Consider the following 8,293-nt stretch of genomic DNA (forward strand, 5'->3'; position numbering starts at 1 on the left):
TAAAGAGGAGTGGCGAGAGTGGGCATCCCTGTCTTGTTCCTGTTCTTAGGGGAAATGGTGTTAGTTTTTGTCCATTGAGTATGATGTTGGCTGTGGGCCTGTCATATATGGCTTTTATTATGTTGAGGTATGATCCTTCTATTCCCACCTTGCTGAGAGTTTTTATCAAAAATGGGTGTTGGATTTTGTCAAATGCTTTTTCTGCATCAATTGATATGACCATGTGGTTTTTTTCTTTCAATTTGTTTATGTGATGTATCACGTTGATTGATTTGCGGATATTGTACCATCCTTGCATCCCTGGGATAAATCCTACTTGGTCATGGTGTATGATCTTTCTGATGTACTGCTGGATCCGATTTGCTAAGATTTTGTTGAGGATTTTGGCATCTATGTTCATGAGGGATATTGGCCTGTAATTCTCTTTCATTGTGTTGTCTTTACCTGGTTTTGGTATTAGGGTGATGCTGGCTTCATAGAATGAGCTTGGAAGTGTTCCTTCCTCCTGAATTTTTTGTAGTAGTCTGAGGAGGATAGGTTTTAGTTCTTCCTTGAAAGTTTGGTAAAACTCCCCTGAGAAGCCATCTGGTCCTGGGCTTTTGTTTGCTGGGAGCTTTTTGATGACTGCTTCAATTTCTTCCATAGTTATTGGCCTATTGAGGTTTTTAGATTCTTCCTGATTGAGTTTTGGAATGTTGTACTTTCCTAGGAATTTGTCCATTTCCTCCAGGTTGTCTAGTTTGTTGGAGTAGAGCTGTCCATAGTATTGTTTAACAATCATTTGTATTTCTGTGGGGTCTGTTGTTATTTCGCCTCTATCGTTTCTGATTTGGTTTATTTGGGTCCTCTCTCTTTGCTTCTTGGTGAGCCTGGCTAGAGGTTTGTCAATCTTGTTTATCCTTTCAAAGAACCAGCTCTTGGTTTCATTGATTTTCTGTATTGTTTTTTTGGTCTCTATGTCATTTATTTCTGCTCTAATCTTTATTATCTCCTTCCTTCTGCTCACTCTGGGGTTTTCTTGTTGCTCTCTTTCTAATTCTTTGAGCTGTAGATTTAGATGATTTACTACCATTTTGTCTTGTTTGTTGAGGTAGGCCTGTAGAGCTATAAACTTCCCTCTCAGGACTGCTTTCATTGTGTCCCAAAGGTTTTGGATTGTTGTGTTTTCATTGTCATTAATGTCCAGGATGTTTTTAATTTCTTCTTTGATCTCATTGGTAACCCAATCAATATTTAATAACATGCTATTCAGCTTCCAAGTGTTTGAGTATTTTGGGTTGTTTTTATTGTAGTTTATTTCTAACATTATGCCATCGTGGTCTGAGAAGAAGCTTTTTATGATTTCAATCTTCTTGAATTTGTGGAGACTTTGCTTGTGACCCAATATGTGGTCTATTTTTGAATATGTCCCATGAGCACCTGAGAGGAATGTATATTCCATGGCTTTGGGGTGAAGTGTTCTGAAGATGTCAATTAAGTCCATCTGATCTCTTCTATTTAAAAAAATATATTTTTATTGATTTCAGAGAGGAAGGGAGAGGGAGAGAGAGATAGAAACACCAATGATGAGAGAGAATCATTGATCGGCTGCCCGCTGCACGCCCCACACTGCAGATCGAGCCTGCAACCCGAGCATGTGCCCTGACAAGGAATCAAATTGTGACCTCCTAGTTCATAGGTCAGCACTCAACTGCTGAGCTATCCTGGCCAGGCCGTCTCTTCTCTTTATGTTTCCTCAGATCACTTCCTATATCTGTCTTCCTGTTTCAGTTATTTACTGATTCATGACAAATGACCCCAAAATGTCGATTGATAAAAAACAATGGTGATTTATTATTTCTCAAGGTTCTGAATGTTGACTGAGTGGTTCTTCTCCTGGTCTCTCTTATGTTCACTCAGGAGCTGTAGTCAGCTGGTGGATTGGCTGGGTGCTTGGGGAAGCTGGAATGCTTATATAGGTGAATGTCTTTCCTGGTGGTCTTTCATCATTCAGTAGTCTGGCTGGGCTTCCTTTTATGGTGGTGAGAGCATTTTCAAGAGCCCAGGCCCCACTACACAAGCATTAATTAAGTTTCTGCATTAATACCCCATTGACCAAAGCCAGTCACATGGACAAGTACTAGTCAATGTGGGAAGAGAACCTAATGGGACTACTGGAGGAGCAGATCATCAGGGCCACCCAGGTAAGCCCATCACACTGCCCTGGGGCTCCCCCTTGTTTTTGAGGCAGTGTAGTTAGCTGTATGAGAATGGGCTTGGGTGCCAGATGGCCCAGGTCATAGCCTGGCTTCACCATTTGTTAGCTGTGTGACTTTGGCCAAATGATTCAACTGCTATGTATCTCAGTGTCTTCACCTGTACAATGGGTTGAGCCCAGTCTGTATGGCTCAGTGACTGAGCATCAACCATGCACTAAGGTCACTGGTTTGATTCCTGGTTCCAGCACATGCTTGGGTTACAGGTTTGATCCCCAGTGAGGGGTGTGCAGGAAGCAGTCAATGGATGTTCTCTCTCATTGATGTTTCTATCTCTCTCTCCCTTTCCCTTCCTCTCTCTAAAAAAAAACAACAAAAAAAACCCCAATAATAATACGTTTAAAAAATAAAATGGGTTGATATTAATCTAGTTCATAGTGTTGTTGTGAGGATCAAATGAGTTAATGCATGCAAAAATAATTAAATTAATGCTAGGCTTGTAGATTACATTCAATAAACAATGGCCATCATTATCACTTTCCCCCATCACCTCTGGCTAATTTGTTGGTGTTCCTGACTGCTCTCCTGTCAGTTGTGAATGATAGTTAACTGTTAGAACAGAGACCAGCTACTAGAAATAGGTTTATTTCTCTCCCAGAAGAGTATTACAGATGACCCCTATTCCCCCCCCGCACCCGCCCCATAACCTCCCTCCACCCATCTCCCACTCCATCCCAGGCCTTCACCTGTCTATTGTTGATGTCTATGGGCTATGACTAATTTATGCTTCTAAATCCCTTCACTTTTTTCACCCATCCCCAAAACCCCCTCCCATCTGGCAACTGCCAAAATGTTCTCTGTATTTGAGTCTGTTTCTGTTCTGCTTGTTTGCTTATTTTGATTTTTAGATTCAGTTATTGATAGATATGTATTTATTGCCATTATTTCTATTTCTTGATCTTTTTTTTTCTTTTTCTTCTTCTTGAAGAAGACCCTTCAACATTTCATGTAAATCAGGTTTGGTGGGGATGAACTCCTTTAGCTTTTTCTTAACTGGGAAGCTCTTCATGTGATCTTCAATTCTAAATGAGAGCTTTGCTGGGTAGAGTAATCTTGGTTATAGGTCTTTGCTTTTCATCACTTTGAATATTTCTTGTAACTACCTTCTGGTCTGCAAAGTTTCTGTTGAGAAATGAGCTGACAGTCCTATGGGTGCTCCCATGTAGGTAGCTACCTGTTTTTCTCTTGCTGCTTTTAAGATTCTTTCTTTGTCTTTAACCTTTGGCATTTTAATTATGATGTGTCTTGGTGTAGACCTCTTTGGATTCATCTTCCTTAGGACTCTTTGTGCTTCCTGGACTTGTAATTCTATTTCTTTCACCAGGTAAGGGAAGTTTTCTGTCATTATTTCTTCAAATAGGTTTTTAATTTCTTGCTTCCTCTCTTCTCTTTCTGAAACCCCCATGATGCAAATGTTGGTATGCTTGAAGTTGTCCCAGAGGCTCCTTACACTATCTCCATAATTTTGGATTCTTTTTTCTTTTTGCTCTTCTGATTGAGGTATTGTTTATTCTCTGTAAATTATTCTTTATTTCAGTTAGTCTATCCTTCATTTCTGACTGGTCCTTTTTCATGTTGTTGATGTTCTTACTATGTTCCTTGAAGTTCTCTAAGTTTCTTGAGCATCCTTATAACCAGTGTTTTGAATTCTGTATCTGGTAATTTGCTTGCTTCCATTTCATTTAGTTTAGTTTCTGGAGATTCCTCCTGTTCTTTCATTTGTGAGATGTTTCTTTTTAAAAATATTTTTATTGATTTCAGAGAGGAATGGAGAGGGAGAGAGAGAGACAAGAACATCAATGATGAGAGAGAATCATCTATTGGCTGTCTTCTGCATGCTCCACACTGGGGACAGAGTCTCAACCTGGATTTGACCACAACCTCTGCTTCACAGGTCAATGCTCAACCACTGAGCCATGCTGACTGGACTGTGACATGCTTCTTTGTCTCTGCATTTTGGCTGTTTTCCTGTGCTTGTTTCTATGTATTAAGTAGATCTGCTATGTCTCCCAGACTTAATAGAGTGGCCTTGTGTAGTAGGTGTAATATAGGCCCAGTGGCTCAGCCTCTCCAGTCACCTGAGCTGGGTGCTCCAGGTGCACCCCTGTGTGAGCTGTGTGCACTGTCTTGTTGTAGTTGACCCTTCATTGTTCTTGGCATCACTGGAAGGGATTGACCCCTGCCCCAGGCCAATTGGCTGTGAGGACCAGCTGTGACTACAGTGAGAGATGCTGTGCAGGAGCCAACCCTATGGAGCAAGACTTGCTTCAGTGGGGCTTTGGTGCTCACTATGTCCGCCCCTTGAATGTGTCAGTTGTGGAGGGGCTAGGATTGTAATCTGGTGTGGTTGAAACTGACCACTGGGAACACTGGCTCTGGAGCCTCCTGGGAGGTGCAAAGTCAGCCACTGCCTATACCTTGCCCAGGGCCACCCAGCATTAGCTACAAAGCAATCTGCACACGGCTGCTACTCATGTTGGGCTTAGAGTTGCCCAGGAGACAACAAGCTATGAACCAAGGTTAGCTGTGGCTAGTGCTGTGTCTGGGGCCACTTATTGAGAAGCGTGGGACATGCTGATGCCAACGATGCTTGTTTGAGAGATTTTAGGAAAATCCAAAGCATGAGGCAAGAGAGGCCAGTTGTATGGAAAAGCCACTGGGAATGACTTGGATGAGCCTGCAAGTAGGGAGGGGTGGGGTCTCAGGGAATGAGCAGAACGGGGTGAAAACTGTGAACCAGGTTAATGGAGATTCAGATATTGTGCCTGCCTGCTGGCTCTGTAGAGGGGAGGGCTCAGCAAAGAAACACTGGCCTCTGCCAGCACTTCTGTCTGGGAGAAAGCTACCCCTCGAGCTCTTGCCCTGATTCCAGATAAGTTAGTTCCTCCATGAATGTCCCAGGTTCCTTTCAAGCTGCTGCCCCAGTGCTGGAGCTCAGAGGGAGTGAGTATGAATCAGTCTGTGCACCCCTGGCCCTTTAAGAGGAACTGCCTGGGACTCCAGCAGCCTCTGTGTCTCTCAGCCACAATCCTCGCTGATTTTTACAGCCAGAAGTTGCAGGGATTTCTCTTTTCAGTACTGGAATCCTAATGTGGGGTTGGGACCCATCCCTCCTTAGGGAAACCTCCACAGCCATGATATCCCTCCCTATTTTAAACTGCCACATTTGGGTGTGGGACCACTTAGTTCCTTGATTCTGCCCCGTGTCTCTGCCCCTCCTATCTGCCCCACAGTCTCGATGTGCTTCTTTAATTCCCTAGTTGTAGGACTTCTATTCAGCTAGATTTCAGACGGCTCTGAATGATGGTTGTTCTGTATTTTCGTTATAATTTTGGTGTGGTTGTAGGAGGTGGCATGTCCCTCATTTACCTATGCCACCATCTTGACTGGAACCTCTGAGAACAAAGTTTTTTGTGTTTTGTTCACCACTGTTTACTTACCCAGTGCTTAGCACACAATAGACACTCAACAAGTGTTGAATGAGTTATTAAATGTACTCCTGGTTAATACTCCAAGGAACAGAAAATAATGTAACTTTTGGAACATGGTAGAAGGTTTGAAAAGAAATACTTATTGATTTACTCCCAATTTTTTTATTTCAAAAATGTTCACTCTTACAGAAAAGTTAATATGAGCCCTCATATCTCCTTCACCTAGATTCACCAGTGTTAACATTTTGCCTTCTTTTATCTCTCTCTCCCACTTGAAAGTAAGTTGCAGGCACCGCACTACCTCAGACCTAAATAATTCCTATGAATCTCCTAGAGAGAATCACAATACTCCAAAATTTTAACATTATAGTAACGTTATCAACATTATATTACCTAACATGTACTCCACATTCAAATTTTTCTAATTATATCAATAACTAGAGGCCTGATGCATGAAATTCATGCAAGGGGCTTGGCCCCGCTGCCTCCGTGGTGGCTGCCTCTGCCTTGGCCCCCTCCTGCCCCGGAGGCCGCTTCGTTCTTCGCAGCCCAGGCTTCGTTGGGAAGGACATCCAGTCTAATTAGCATATTACACTTTTATTATTATAGATAGCTTTGTTCTTTAAAAATATATATTTTTTCCAAACCAGGATCCAATGCAATCAAGGACTGTGCAGTGCATTTAGATGTCAATGTCATATCTCCTTCTGTCCTTTGATCTGGAGCAGTTCCACAGTTTTTGTTTTGTTTTATTCTTTTATGACATTGACATTTTAAAAGAGTCCAACTAGTTGTTCTGTAGAATATATTTTGTAGAATATGCTTGGATTAATCTGGTTCATTTTTCATGATTTAAATTCAGTTTAAACATTTTTTACAAGAATATTTAGATGATATTGTGTCCTCAATGCACCATGTTCATGAGAGCATGATGTGAGTTTGTGTCCTTTTTGGACTGGGTTAAGGTGGAGTCTGCCAGATTGCTCCATTGTAAAGGTTTCCTTCATTCCCTCTAAGTCACCTGTGGGATGATACTGGTGACTATGTGACTATCCTGTTTCTCAACAAGTTTTCAGCTAAAAGTTTTAGCATCCAATGATGATCCTTATCTGAATCAATGATTTCATTGGTGGTTACAAAATACCTGTAATATTTTTTTTTAAATCCTCACCCGAGGATAGTTTCCCATTGATTTTTTAAATTTTTTATTTATTTATTTATTTTTTTTGCAGATGTCCACACATTTATTTTAGGCCACACAGGTCTGTCACTCATCTTTGCTCTTGCAGTGCCCAGAGCCAATCTATAAACAAGTGATCATGGCAATGTCCTGATAAAGCTGAGCACCAGAGTAGACCTCATATCCTATAAACTACTGACTTTTCCCATTTACAAACATAGCCACCTTAGTCACACAAAATTTGCCCATCCCATTTCATGAAATCTAACAAAAGCTTGCAACACAATTCCAGGAGACCTAGATTTCTATAGAGCTTGGTTCTAACTTGACATGATAAATAAGCTCAGACAATCCTTTGCTTCTGGCTGTATTAGTCTCTTTATTCTTTTGGTAATCTCTTCCAGTTAACTACTTCTGTTTGTAGATGATGAAATGTCTAAGGAATCCACTTCAAATGTTGATTCTGCTGTGAGCATGGTCTTTCCCTTTACTTCATCTCAGAACTAAGACTTTTGATTCTTGTTTTTTCCCCTCCAGTCTCAGTAGTAGTTTCCATTGTAGAAGTTATCTGAAGACAGTCTATGCTTTACAGTAGTGGTCTACAACCAGGCTCTAACTTCTCCAGGATCACTACACAGGATAGATTTTAAAATGTATTAAACTAAGAAGCATTCTCTCAAATGAATTTAAATGCATTTTATTTTTAGACAACCTACATGACATGTTTTTTTTCTTAAAAACAATGCCTCCGCTCCAAATGAATCAAGGTCAAAATAAATGAAGAGCTCAAGATAACATCAGTCCCATTTGTCCTAGTCTTGGTGTGTGGATGAAAAGCAGCAGCCAGTTACGATGACAGGTGATGGAGCCAAACTGCCCAATTTGTTGACATTTTTCCATTTCTAAACCATCCTTAAAGAAAATCATATATGGGGTCACACCATCCTCACGGTAGTCCAGCAGAGCACCATGCCATCTGGATTCGTGTTTTCACCAATACAGACTGGTAGTTTTTGAAATTGGCAAGGATGTGCTTGATTTGTTCTGCAGCCCCTGTCATAAAAGGCTTTACTCTTTCTGGTCTCTGTTCTTCAAGCTTCCCTTTGATTGATTTCATGTAATCTTTGATGTACTTCTTGTCGGCTTCTTTTGTGAAGCTGGTTTCCTGCAAGTGATGGTTCATGACAATGTCAACACCAGTGATTACTGTGCTTTCGGTACCTTCGCCGTCAGGGCCTTCCACCAATAAGCGAGTCATCAATGTTATCCTCTGTCCTACCGACCATCTTCCCCTCTACCTCCAGGCACAGCCCGTCCGCGATCTCCCGGATCTTGTAGATATCGGAGAACATCTCATCATCTGCTCTGACACACAAACCCGCTGACACGATGAGCCGGGAGGCCCGGCGGCGGCGCCATTTCCCGCG

At 41.6% G+C, this 8,293-nt stretch overlaps 1 pseudogene; it reads right to left on the reverse strand.

Annotated features, from left to right (window-relative positions):
• Positions 1-7,590: 7,590 nt before the first annotated feature.
• Positions 7,591-8,242, reverse strand: LOC102243746 (annotated as a pseudogene).
• Positions 8,243-8,293: the final 51 nt, after the last annotated feature.

The sequence above is a fragment of the Myotis brandtii genome, unplaced genomic scaffold (assembly GCF_000412655.1).
Source record: "Myotis brandtii unplaced genomic scaffold, ASM41265v1 scaffold277, whole genome shotgun sequence".
Taxonomy (NCBI): domain Eukaryota; kingdom Metazoa; phylum Chordata; class Mammalia; order Chiroptera; family Vespertilionidae; genus Myotis; species Myotis brandtii.